The sequence below is a fragment of the Crocodylus siamensis genome, chromosome 1, assembly GCF_052110815.1.
Source record: "Crocodylus siamensis isolate JL-2025a chromosome 1, ASM5211081v1, whole genome shotgun sequence".
In the NCBI taxonomy this organism is placed as follows: domain Eukaryota; kingdom Metazoa; phylum Chordata; order Crocodylia; family Crocodylidae; genus Crocodylus; species Crocodylus siamensis.
Window position 1 is genome coordinate 408469635 of NC_143395.1, and position 14164 is coordinate 408483798.

General features: G+C 41.8%; 1 protein-coding gene across 19 annotated transcripts in view; it reads left to right on the top strand.

Annotated features, from left to right (window-relative positions):
* Positions 1-14164, top strand: part of DLG2 (discs large MAGUK scaffold protein 2) — a 1617582-nt gene that overhangs the window by 1556122 nt on the left and 47296 nt on the right. The window lies entirely within an intron of this gene.

Genomic DNA, 14164 nt, shown 5'->3' on the forward strand with positions numbered 1-14164 from the left:
TAGCTAGGTACTATCTTGAGAAACAAAGATTGTTATAATTCATGAATTTCTATGTTTATTCAATGACTGATGGAGAAAAGATACGACTCCCCTTCCTTCAAAAATTGTTAAAAATTAAATCAAGATTAAAAGTACCACTGCAGGAAGTAAAACCCAAGCTTTGGATTTAATACTTTAATAGTTGTGACAGACATGGAACAGAGATGTATATCACAATAGGCACAAAGAACCAGCCAGCGAAGAATGTATTTTTAAGCTACCAATATATTTCTAGAAAGCAGGAGTTCAACTGGAAAACCTTTTTGTTTCAAAACATTTTCCACTGACATGTTCATACAAAAGAGTCTTATTGTACTACAAATCCACAGCATGACTGTGTTCTGGCGTGTCTAACAGATGATGTGACATTTTGAACAATGCTAAGTAGTGGTTTGTCTGCTATTCTATACATTATCGTCTCCAGCAGGACAGCATGAGTTGTAAAATGAAAAATATCAATAATTATGTAAGTTAAACTATATGTTTCCATTGAGACATTTTCCCGCATGTACTGCAGCAAATCGATGTGTTACTTTACATTCCACAAGTTGGGCAGAGAATCTGTTTGCCTTAAATGGGTTGACACTCATGAGCCGTAGTGTAACTGCAGGTGGGTGAGTAGGGCATGAGCCCAAGGTGCTCCCTTAAGGGAGGGATGGGCACCAGAATGGAGCTAGGGGGACATCTCACCCTCCATCTCCCACATGCACGCTCTTTCCACCTCCCTTACAGCAGTGTCAGCTCTGGCAACAGGGAGGGTAGAGCAGCAGCCAGGTACACAGTGTAAGAGCCAATAGCCAGAGGGGTATTTCACCCTTTTTTTAAATAGCCACTTGACGTATGTGTCAGCAGCAAAAAAAAAAAAAAAAAAGAGGTGGTGTCCCCCATAGCAGCAGAAAACCTCCAGCCTCTGCTCCTGTACATGGGCTGCCACTTCACAGGGGGCAGTCCTGGCCAGCTGCACCTCTGCTCATAATAGGCCACTTGGGATGGGATGTTCAAAAGCCATTACAAAAGAACTTCCATTTGACTACAGCAAGGGTTAAGCTGGAACAACACAGAGCAATTATCCAATGTGAGGGCTTGGGAGTGAAGTTGAAAACCCAGCTGGTCCCTTCTTGACCTGAATTCCTGTAATCCAGCAAGTGACTCCTCTGAAAGTCAGTGCTAACCTGCAGCCTACCCACAGCATGACACAAATGGGGCTAGGCTACTTCCAGTTCAGGCGGTGGTCCAGCCCCAGCATAGCAGCTTGCTATGTGGACCTGCCTCAGCTCTCCAATGCGTGGGGCTAGTGCTTTCTCTCTCCCAGATGTAGTTTATTCTGTCTATGCAAACTGTGAACCAAGTTGTGTAGGGCAGGAAGTGCTTCTGACAATGCATCAAAGTAGCATTGGACCCCTCCACATATCCCCCTATCTCAGTTGGGATCTCTGGGTTCTAGCTTAATATCTCTTCTGCAAAATGTCTAAAGAAAATCACTCTTTAAACAGTACCAGCTGACAAGAGTGTTGGGACCAGATTCTGATTTCAATGCAAACATAAAATAACTTTATTATCTTAAACAGAAGCTTTCCAGTTTTCTCCCACCATAATGGGATTGGGTTGTGTGCCATGCAGTTTATTTCCATGTGTGAGTAATAGCATTAGCGTATTAACAATATAATAAAATGGGATGGCAGACTGACATATTTCCAATTTAACTGTACTCCAGGAGAGGCAAAGTAGAAATTTCCATTTGAAATAACCGTTATTCTGCTACCTTGTGACTTATTTTTGCTCTTTTCTTTTGGGGTTTAATAGGCACTGTATTGTCAGTCAAATCACTTTTTAAATGTCCATTTCCTGTATATAGATAGTCAAAGCCTTGTGAGGAAGAATTCATTCATGTTACTAATGGTCCTTATTCAAACCAGAATCTAGGAGAATTTAATTACCCTTTAATTTCCAACATTGTTCTTCCATCTTTGCCATCAGTGTAACATTAATCTCTCAGCCACTCATTCCATTACTTGTTGAGACATTTAGGAAATTGCATAATTACAGAACAAGGCTGTTCTACCCTTTTGGAAATCCATTTTCATTTGTTAGTCTGTACTAAAATCTGTTTTTCCCTTTTTTTAAAAAACAAAAACTGTTTTGAGACTATCTGTGAAAACATAATGTAGGCTCATGTTGAAAAGAGCATGGGGTGGGTGGGGGGAAGATTGTTGTTTAATTAAGCATCAACATAAATAACCAGGTGTTATAATTATATATATTCAAAAAGTGCACTCTTTGTTATAGTGAGCAGTGCTGCTGTCTTTCAGGGAAACTGTTTGTCTTATTTATGTTAGTAAAAACAGGGATAAATTATCCAACGGTGTTTCTTTAATTTTTCAGATCTAAAGCAAATTTCAGTCCAGATAAGTATTATCAGTAGCTGAGCTAGAACGACCAAACATTTTGGTTAGAAATCAAGCTGTATATTTTCATAGAAATAGGCTTGTGTCCATATATCTACAAATGTGTGCGAGAAAGGAGGATTCAGTGTGATTGTACTTACCTCAGAAGATGGAAATTCTATGAGAACAGCATTATGGATATATAAAAGATATATATGGAAGTAAAAAAATTACCAGCTATCCAGAATCTTTTATGAGTTAAAAATTGCATGTCAACTGAACCATCTCTCTGATCCCAAAAATCTTCTTTTGTAATCCATACTTTCATTGTGGAAGTGATGTTTCAGAGCAAATTTGGAAATGAGCAAGAATAAATGTTCAAATGTTGTTGAAGTAAAGAGGAGAAACTCTTTCAGCTGACTTCTTGTCTAAAAGATCTGACCACATGGTCTTTCTAAGCACTTTAGACATTTGTAACCATTATGACTTTTTCAGTATATGGCCCATTTATTATCAATACATCAAGTGCAGAGACCTGGGAATGTGTGTACTTTACACACAGTTTCCCACGTCTCTCTATATAAGACAACACTAATCCATAAAGATGAGCACTGAAATCCATATTTAGGCATCTAAATAAGTATCTTAACTATTAAAGGCTATGACCATCCATAGTTCCCATTGCTTCCTTTCTTTAGATCTCTGAATAAGTATGTCAATATGAGCAGCAATGTTTAAAATGTTAAAGAACAACTCACAGAACCTGGAAGAGGCCTGGACCTGTATGCATTAGAGAAATCTCATCGTCGGCTAAAAACAGACATTCAAAAAGTCTTGGGCAGATTCTAATTATTTTGCATGGGTTTCTGGGTTAGTTCAGTAGTGAACAGAACACAAGTTCACCCGTTGGTGGGGGCGGGGGCACACAGGCTACCTGCACTGCCCAAGGCCAGCAGGTTGGGGCACCCCTGCACTGCCGAGCACAGCTGAGCAGCTGAACCACCCCAATTGGCTGCTGGGCACATGCCCCCCTCCCTTTGCCAGTCCTCTGTCAGTCCCAGGCATGTCAGATGCAGATGAGCAGTAGAGGTAGTGCAGTCTGCTCCCTAGGTCTGCGCCTGCTCAGAGGGGGCATTGGGTGGGCTCCCTCACACCCCTCCAGGGACACCCATGTCCCGCAAGTGGGTGCAGACCCAGGGAGCACGGGTGGGCTGCAGAGGATGGGCAAGCATCCCCTTCCCCTTCCCTATCATCATCAGACATGGCGGTGACTGCACTTTCTTAGAGCCCGGGGCAGAGCCAGCTGGGCACTTGGCCGGAGCAGCCAAAAGGAGGCCAAGTTCTAGCACACCTAGTGGGAGCCAACAAAGGAGCCTGGGATGGTAGAGGAGAGCAAGCTAATTTGATTCAATAGAGGAACTGGTATGATGCTCTGGACTAGCCTAATTTGAATAAGTTTGAGTGCACATTGATCCAAGAGTATCTTAGAGCAGGTTCCACCATTTTTACTCCCACTTATGTGCCCCAAACATATGTACAGTTATCAGTTTGGTTCATATTCTGATCACTTAGTGCAAATAATGTGTAACCTAGTCTTTGACTCTATAACTTACAAAAAACTCATCTGAAACTAACTATATTTTAAAGAACTTCTTCTGTATTGTCTCTTGTTTTTGGAGTATTTTCTTCAGGAAATGTCATATTTAATTTATTTTTTCATACTGTTTCTTTTATTTATCTTTTTTATATATGTATAAAAATCTTACTGGTTTTTTCTCAGGGACATAATGCTATAGAACAAGCTGTGTATGAAACCTTACAGCAGTTTGTGTGGGGCAAAAAATCACTAGATCACATTAGCATTGGTAATAACATTACACCAATTAGCAATGTTAAGCCCTAGGTCATATGAAGAAGGCTATGCATGGTGATAAAAACAATGAGTGTAATTTCATCCAACAGGAATAAACCTTCAAATTATTAGCTGAGCTTCATTATAAAGATTTAGTCAATGCATTTGATTCTACTGGTATAACGTCACATCACCCATCATTGCTCTTTTCACTTTTCTAGTCTTTACTGTACATGGATATCAAAGCAACAAGCCAGTCTCGCTGGTCCATTTTGGCTGCTTTATATTGCACAGCAGCTCTAACACTGGCTTACCAGGACATTTTAGATTTTCCTGAAGGGAAGAGAGTGCCTAGGCAGCTGGTAGCTGATATGCCACCTCCCTCTGCCTTCCAGCATAGAAAGGATAGCCAAGGATTAAGTGAGTTAGCCAGAATGTTCCTATGCCTCCTCTGTGCCTGGCTGCTGAAACAGATCCCTTGGGATCACTGGTAGCCAACTTTAAATAGAGCAGCCCTGAAGCTAATCTAGTTTATGGCAAATACTCATTTGGGGCTAGATGGCCTCCAAAAATGTGGGGAAGCATAAAAATGATTTAAAAGTCCTCTCTGTGCCTTTCTCCTGAACTGTGTTGAAGGATCTTGGCCTAAGTCTTTTCTGATTTCCCCCATTATTCCAATAAGGCAGCAGTAATAAGGAATGTTATGTTTGCCAAGTTGGCAAACTCAGCTCATAACATTTCCACTATTGCTGGCTTTAAATGTAATAGGAATAACTCTTTCCCTTTCCATCAATCAGTGAGGAGTTTTAAGATTTGCACTGAAGAAAACAGAATCAGTAGCATTGCCAGATGGATATATCGAAGTGAAAAGAACTAGCCAGTAATCTGCTTTTCTCTTAACTGCTATAATTGCAGCCAGTCTTTTAACAGACAAAAATAGCATCTCTCTTGCTTTTTTTTCCCCCTCTTCCAATCGTATATTGCTTCTTCAGTGTGGGTTGGAAACATTTTTATATGACAGATTTTGTAGCTTCTGAAAAGAGTTTTATCGACAGTTTACTTGGAGTTTGTAATACTCTGAAACTTTGCCTGTTTGCAATAAAATGTTCAGTTATCTTAAAATTGAGTAAACCCTCCGGAGTGTGCAGTTACTTACTTGTGCTCCTGTTCACCCTTTCTGTTTTAGGCCTTCATTGTCAGAACATTTCTCAACCCACAGTGAGGACACCCATAAGGACCATTGCCTCTGTTGTATGTTGTGTGGATAAATACAGGATTTAAGTTTCCTGTGGAATAAATCTCTCTTTTCACAGACTTTAAATTCATTTTAAAAACTCCATCCGTTATCCATTTGATAATGAGTTCACTTACTTCCTGCCTTTAAACAGTACAGGATGTGGGGCACCATATTTAGTCTCAGGTCAAGGCAGTGGAGAGGATTAATTCATCACTGCTTTCCATCTCAACATGCTGAAGGGAGCAGGTAATGCTTGAAAGATGATACAAGCCATCTCTGGGAAGCTGACTAGAGCCATGTTACACTTCGTGTCTGTTAAATGCACTTAAAACATGAGTAATGCACATTAAAGCTGTGCAGCACATGCTAAATACACTCAAATTGTAGCAAAATTAGGACTTTTTGCACAAGGAGTATCTCCAAGTAACATGTTCAGCTATTGTCAGGCTGCTCCATAGTTCAAGTCTGCAGTGTGGCACCAGGGCTGGGACTCGCAATCAGTGAGCTGTGGACGTTAGAGATCATAGCATATATTACCATGCAACTTCTCAGAACACTTTCTTACTTAATGCCACACAGATTCAACACGTTCAGTTATAACAAGACCCATGTAGTACAGGTATTTCACTTCCTGGGATATATGCCTTTGCTCCAAAGAAATATTGGTGAAGGACTTTTGACTACTCTGAAAAGGAATAAGGCAGAATAGTTAAGGCTAAGTGCCTTAATGAATATGTAGAGGAAATGCCAAAGAATTCCATGTTGACTGATGTTATCTTGATCCACTACCTGCCTTAAATCAGAAAAGAACAAGGGAAATCCCTGGTTCAGTTTCTGTTGACCCATTCCATATTAGACCATCATTATCCATTGCTCTCCCCTCATTCAGTTAGCTCGTTATTAACACTTCTTTAGATTCTATTCAGATCACCTTGTGTCACTCGCCTGCCTGTTCCAATGCCTCAGAAAATCTTTGGTATGATAGTGGGAGGCTTGATAACATTTAATAGCATTTCTAAAGACTGGATTCGGTTTACAGATCACATCACACAGATTGGAAAGTAAGGGCACTGCAGATCTTTATTGTCATTTTAGCAGCATTGCATTGTGCCATGCAAGGAAGAAGGCAACCTAAATGAGAGAGTGCATTTTGTATAACGGTATACAGGAAGTCCTTGACTTAAGACATTTTGAGTTACAATGAATGGTGCTTACGACATTTATGTATTGACACCCAGTTTCAACTTTCTGATGTAGGTTTTGACTTTACAATGCTTCATCCAACGCAATACCATGCCAGCGAACAAGTTTGCTACATTGCCTATCTCCCTGAAGAACATCTGTCCAAGCTTCCTTGGACACTTTCTTTAAGAAAGCAGACATGGCTCCAGAAAAACCTGTAGCCGAGACTCCTGAGAAGACTCAGTCAGAGAACTCTTCAAAAAGTCCAACCAAGAGCCCTTCAAAAAGTCCAGGAAAGTCACCTAAAAGAAGTCCTTCCAAATCAATATCATTGCTATTTACAATATAAATACATTAATGTATTTGTGTATATTATGTACATTAATGTATTTATGTATTAATGTATAATGTAATTACTCATCTATAATTGACTGAGTACAAAATTCTGGGTTATTTTTGGTGAAAATAGGGTATTGGGCCTTGTTTCAGGAGCCAATCCCCCATTTATAACATTGTTCCCTATGGGAAAATCGGTTCCAAATTATGACATTTCAATTTAAGACATGGTTTTCAGGAACCAATTGCATCAGAAGTCCAAGGACTGCCTGTATATAGAAACCTCTGCTCAATAAATGAATTTTTCCTTAGAAAGTCAAAAATCCAATGACAATCAGGATTTGATCTGTAGCTCAAGCATTGATAATTTACTAAGTATTTGAGTAGTATTTCCCAAAGCTGAATAATAAAAGCACTAAGAAACTCTGATGATTATGGCCCTGATCCTGCAGAAGAATCTGCAAGCACAGACCCTTTATCCATATGGTGAACTATTGATATTAATAGGACTATGGTCAGAAGTCAGGACCTGTGCTACTGGATCTCAGTGAAGGAATGGGATCTTTATATGTCAGTAGGTTCAAAGGTTTCATCATTGAAGTCTAAGTAAATGGCTCTATAGACATGATGTTCACTGGGAAATCCCTTGGGGATAATAGTTCTAAATATAAGTTAGATGTGGAAAAGATCTATTAGTCATTCAGTCCTTCCCTCTGTCAATGCAGGATTGTTCCCAGCCATGCATTTACTACCCTTTTGATCAGCTACATTTTAAATTTTCCAAGTATGGGGGCTTCCACCACTTTTGTAGGGAAGTTGTTCCACAGTTTCATATTCAGGGAGCTTGCACCACCATCAGGTAGAAGAGGCAGAGATCAGTTGTCAAGAATTGGTCTTATCCTTGGGCAGCTCCTTTAGTTTGATCAGGTTGTTAACCTTTAAGATTGCTACTTCAGTCGAAAACAAGGTACAGAGGTGCCCTCTGGTAAACCTCTCTTTATTTTCCCTTGGGGCTCCCAGTCTGGGACTTGTGTAAGGGGTCTGTTAGCTGGCATTCTCAGAATATGGCTAAAATAAGTTCATCATCTCACTGGTACTATTTTTGCAGCAATGGGTAATGGGGCCCTTTCCAAGATTTAAACGTTCTTTATCACAGGCAACTGCTCCTGACATCCAGCACAGGCATCATTTTTTATCCCATTACTCCTTATATTCCACATATCAGTCTGCTAAAAATGTTTGGTGATTTGGATGGGATTTCAAAAAGTATTTGGCACTGGCTTCACTCTGCCGCCTTTTAAGTCATTAGGCTTAACTATTAAGTCATTACTATTGACTTTAGTAGAAGCAGCATGAGGCCAACTATCTGAGTGTGTTTGAAGATCCCACTCAACATGTGTCCATTAATCATGCAATCTTTACTGATTTGAATAGATGAACTTGGTTAGATGAACATCTTACTGGGATCGTTTGACCACAGTAATCTTTCCTGCCATGGCAGGGGGTCGCACTAGATGATCTGCTCAGGTCCCTTCCGACCCTAGAAACTATGAAACTATGAAACTATGAAACTAATAACCCCTTGAGTAACCCATGGGAGATAGTGCATCAATAATGGATAAGATAAGATGGATGGCACTGGCCAATACACCAGAGACTACATTGAGCATGAGTATGAGCTGACAAACCAAAGCTCTCGAACTGGGGCTGTGATAGACTCATTATTTCCCATCAACCAGACACCAAGGGGACCTTGTAATACACACACACACTAGTATAACCAGCAGGTTATAACAAATCAAGCGAGGAAGGACTGAACCTATGACTCTTAATCTTTTTTTGTAAATTGATCCCTTCAGTTGCCTATTCATTTCTGTTTCACTTCTCTGAATGTCCTCCAGTTTGCCATTTTCCTCCCGACAATGAGGTGTGGGACACCAGCTGTGGAATAACAGTCCAAGTTCACACGTGTGTGCAAGAGAGATCCAGTCCTTTTTTCACATCTTCTAAATTTGGTAAGAAGAAAATAGCACTAGGTGTTTAGTGAAGGATAATGGAAGTGTCAAACATTAGAATGTGTGGGATCCCAAGTGGGATGAATTACTAAGTAGAGCAGAGGTTGAAAACAAATCAAGCAATGTGCATCTGCCTACGAGGACTGGAGGTAGGAGGCTTGGTGAAGGTGGTGTAGGCACTGACACAGAATTCAGCATCTTTATTCCATTCCACCATCAGACTCCCTCCTTCCCCCCCATCCTCCCACACCATGGAAGTTTCTCTGCTTTGCAACAGCGCTTCCAGTTGGGTTTTTCTTCTTCCTGGAAATGGTTGCCAGTGGAATATTGTTCTAAGAAATCTGAGCATTGCCATTAGAATAAATGTGCGAAGCATTGTTTCTAATTGCAGCACTACTTGAATTCTGACTGCTGTTTTAAAAAAAGAAAAAAAGGAGCATCCTGTAATTGCACTTCTCAGAAACTGGAAGGACATGTCTAGGAGCAATCTGCCTGTCTGGATCTGGCTGCCTAATTCATCTATTTTAAGGTTTTACAAGCTGCCATTAGAATAGTTTCTAAGCCTTGGCCACTGATAATAATACATCTGCATTGCATATACAGCACTCTTTAGAAAAGTGGTTACAGGTGACAGTGCAAATTGTCTGCTTATCTTGCAGTTACGTCATAATGATGCAACTGCATTAGAGGTCAGAAACTATGCAGGATTGACCTTGATTGGTACTTGGCTGGGAGACTGGTGGAGCACACTCGTGTGCCACAGGAAGTTAGAGGTTATCTTCCATGCATAAGACCCAGCATGAGCATGACGATAAGACTTAAAAGCGTGCATCTGACTGAACTGCATCCTTAAAAATTTAGTAGCAGTGTCATAGGGACAAAATTTTAGTCTTCAGTGCCCTGGCCAAATTCCTGTTCAGAAAATTACTTTCTCTTCCCCTACTGTAGTTTCTGCCTGCGGTGCTAACTGGAGATAGCTTCCTCTTCTATTGCCCTTATGTCATGTTTCCTGTGCCTGTTACTTCCCATACCAAATGTGACCAAAGTCAATGGTGGGATATGTCTGCAGTAGGGGTAGGCAACGTTTTTTGGCCAGAGTGCCGAAAAAACCACAATGTCTACCTTGGAAGGTGCCGGAGTGCCGGCATGCCAGAAAAACAAAATGGTGGGGGGGGGGGGGGGGGGTGGGGGGGGGGGGGGGGGGGTACATGGCAGGACACACTGCATAGTAGTATATTTAATAATCATAAATGTTGCCTTTATTGTTGTGTATTCCTTTTTTGTTGAGCATGTTGCAATGAGAGAGAAAAAAGAGACAAGAGAAAGAAAAAGAAGAGCAGAGAGAGAACCAGACACATGCACACAGAGAACCAGAACACACCCAGAATGAACACATGCACACACACATCCAGAACCAGACACATGTGTGCGCACACAGACACACAGGATCAGACCGAGACAGACAAACACACAGATCAGATGTATGGGCACACAGAGCTGGGCTTCTGGGCCACTGGATAAAGTCCGCTTAGAGGCACATGTGCACCTGCTGGTATGGAGCTAATGCCGGAGCCTGAAGCAGATGTTTTCAGGCTTCCGGCTGCAGCCAGCCCAGGCTCTGGGTAGCTGTTGCCAACCACAGCGGGGCTTGCAGCCACCCAGCTGCCTGCTGAGAGCAGCCCGGGCTTTGTGGCTGGCAGCAGCTGCCTAGAGCCCGGGTCGGTGATGGTGTGCCAGGCAAAATGGCCTTGTGTGCCATGCTCGGCACATGTGCCAGGGGTTGCTGACCCCTGGTCTACAGTGTTAAATAACTGCACTAAGGACCAGCACGCCTGACAGATGTAATTCATTCAGCCTTACTATACTGGATGTACACTAGTAAGAACATCTGACACAGACTACTTACAGAACATATATATTTCACTTTCACAGTCCTGTGACAGTGCAGAGATGCCCTGGCATCCTTTCCACTCTTCAGGAGGACCTGGACAGCACCCTAACTTGAGCTGTTTGATAAGCTTCAAGTGTATTACTTGGTTCCCTTAAAGGTTTCCATGAACAGAAAGATCTTAGTAATGAGCTTGAGTGTGGATCCAGATCCTAAGTCAGGAGACATTTGAACCTGAGGGGTTGGTTTCCACACCCTCGCTCAAACAATAGTTTGTGAAATACAGTCTGATCTGTCAGTGATATTTTATCAGTGTAAGGTACATTCCTCCTAAATAACTTATTTAGTCTGCTAGGTAAAAAGAACAAACCAGCCAAACTCCAACAGATGGATTGCACTTTTTTCCCCTAAACAAAAATGTTACAGGGTTTTTGTCTTGGCACTAGGCAATTATTGGACAACAATTGCCATGAGAAATCACTTACTTATATGCAACTATGATACTTTATCATAGTATCATAATGCTTAGGGTCAGAAGGGACCTAAACAGATCATCAGGTCTGATCCCCTGCCCCAGGCAGGAATAGTTACTGGGTCATATCACCCCAGCCAAATATCTGTCCACCCTCGGCTGGTGGGATAACTCCTAACTAAAACATGTTTCTTTTATGCATTTATTTATAAACTTCTGAGAAACTTGAGCAGAACACGTGCAAAGCCAGATGATAATTTTCTAGCATGGCTTTTGCTTGTGGCAAAAATAAATCTAAATGAGAAACCATTTTCTCCCTAAATCATAGAGTCCTGTGCAACCTGAAAGCCTGGGTTCCTGCAAGAATACTGTTTGCACATCATGTTGTGACAACTTAGTGAATATTTTAAAATAGTGAGCCATTTATTGAAGGCTAAATTGGCTTTTTCCTGATTTTTTCCTCATTCCAAATTCTGAAATGATCAGTGTTTCCAAGATACCTTGTCAGAGTTAGAATTGACATCCCCCACCCCACCCACTACCCCCATGGCTGAAGACTTAGGTTCTTTTGAAGATGGATAGAGGATTGGATTATGGGAGATAGTGAGTGTGTGTGCGCGCGTGTGCTCCCACGTGGGTTTCTACTAGAATAAACCATCCCTGTTTTCAGTGGTAATCTCTAGCCTAAAGAAAATGTTAGAGGCTTGAATGGTGACCACTGACTTCAGTGGCAATTACATACAGGCAGCTGATGGTATGGGCAAGGCAAAGGCCCTACATGGCTCTGCCATTGTTTTTTTGTGGTTTTAAGCAAGCTACCTCCCCTAGGAGCAGACAGAGGCACCGGTCTAATGATAATGCTTCTGGATACTGCTGGACAGACTAGGCTGTGTGTGTCCCTTCATCCCTCATAGGAAGGAGCTCAACTTCATAAGAAGTATAATGGCAGTCCAAAGCTGATTGTTTAATTTGTAACTACAGTAATGGTCAGTAAAAGCCTTTTAAGCCTCATTTGTTACTGACAGAGAGGGAGCAATTGCACTGATTTCACATGTACTCTAAGTGCAAACCTGGATTACAATATCTGTGTTATAAAACTCCTGGGTGCAACCCACCAGTTATGTCTAGATATGGGTGTGACCAGCTTGTAACACCTTTGAAAAGGGGTAGCAGGTGTCCCTGACATCGGAGCAGGATCCTTTCCCTTTCCCCTCTCCGGCAGATAGTTTCCTCCAGGCAGGAGCACGGAGGAACAAGGCTTCAGCTTCAGGTGCCTCTTCCCTGTTATCACAACTTCTGCTTGATCAAAATTCTTAGCATAGATCCTTCCTCATTGACATGTGTATAATATAAATGCTTTGATAGGTGAGGTTATGTAGAAACATCTGAGGCCCTATACTCTACTTAGCTCAATGCATAACTCTTAAACCATCAAAAAGAGCTGTGCCACAGCTGAAGGGAAAATGTAGTAGCCTTGAACTGCCTACATCTGCGTCGTTACAGGCAGATCATTTACAGTCGACAAAAAAACAAGAAATATGCTTTGAATAAGAAATCATTTCGTGTGTCAACAGCTTATTTTAATGGCTATTTTAATGGTCTGCAGTATGTCTTCTGAATTGTTTTCTGAATCAGTATTTTGTTTTATGTCATCCCACTTCAGAATCGAAATGCATTTTGATCCAAACTGGTGTGCAACAGTAATGTATGAGCAACTGCAAAAGTCACAGGAATTGTTCATCTTTATTTTTATACCCGGAATCCTAATTGGCATAAAACCTGTCTGAAAAGCCATTCTTGCTGCAATTGTTTAGTTGAGCTTTTCATTTTGCTCGTAGCAAGAGACCACCCAGGAAGTACAGGTCTATAATAATTTAAGATAACAAAGATAAAAAAGCAAGCAGTAAAGAAATCTGCTCTGGGGACTTCTTGCTGATTGATTCTTCCTAGATCAATGCTTACAGAGAAGCCACAAAAAGTCAGTGGAGCCTATAAGTAGTAAAGCTAGGGTGGCCATTGGTCACGTTTTATACTGGACCACCCTGTTTTTAAACCCTGCATCCCCTGTCTGTTTCTCAATGAGGACTGGACTGCAAAAACTCCTGTTTTTCAGTTAATTGATGGAAATACATGTCAATCGCTTGTCTTCATGATTCTATTGGCTGTGCCTAGAGCTAGGCCAGTGCACGGCCAGGAGGAGCAGGGTTGCCAGCCAGGGAGGGAGGTGGCCTTTTTATAGCGGCTCCACCCCTCACTGCTGATTCATCGAGGAGGTGGCGGCTTCAGCCCTCACTACTGATTGGCCAAGGGGGATGTCCTGTCTTCTGGGGATGAATCAGTGACCGCCCTAAGTGAAGCCCTGAGCAGAGCTCTTTGTTTTAATGCAGTTTCTGATTGATGTTTGTTATTGATGTAGGAGGTGAGTATTTAACAGATGCAGTTCTGTGTCTACAGCTGGCGATGGAGGGTTGGGATAAGGAGGCGGATGTAACTTGCACCCGTCTGCATCAGTTCAGTCCTTATCCTTCCTCTGTTGTTCTGGCAGATTTAGGTTCTGCCCAAAGCTTCATGGGAGCCCAGCCAATGGAAGGTGCAGAGGATGTGCCTGGAACAGACACACCTCAATAATACCCTAGCCAGGCCTCCTTCCCGACCACTACTACTACCAACATTTCTGAGTGCTCTGACCACCCGTAGGTCCCTCCTGGAGGACAAAGTTGTGTCTCACTGCTTCTCTTGCAGCCCTTATCTGGGGTGCT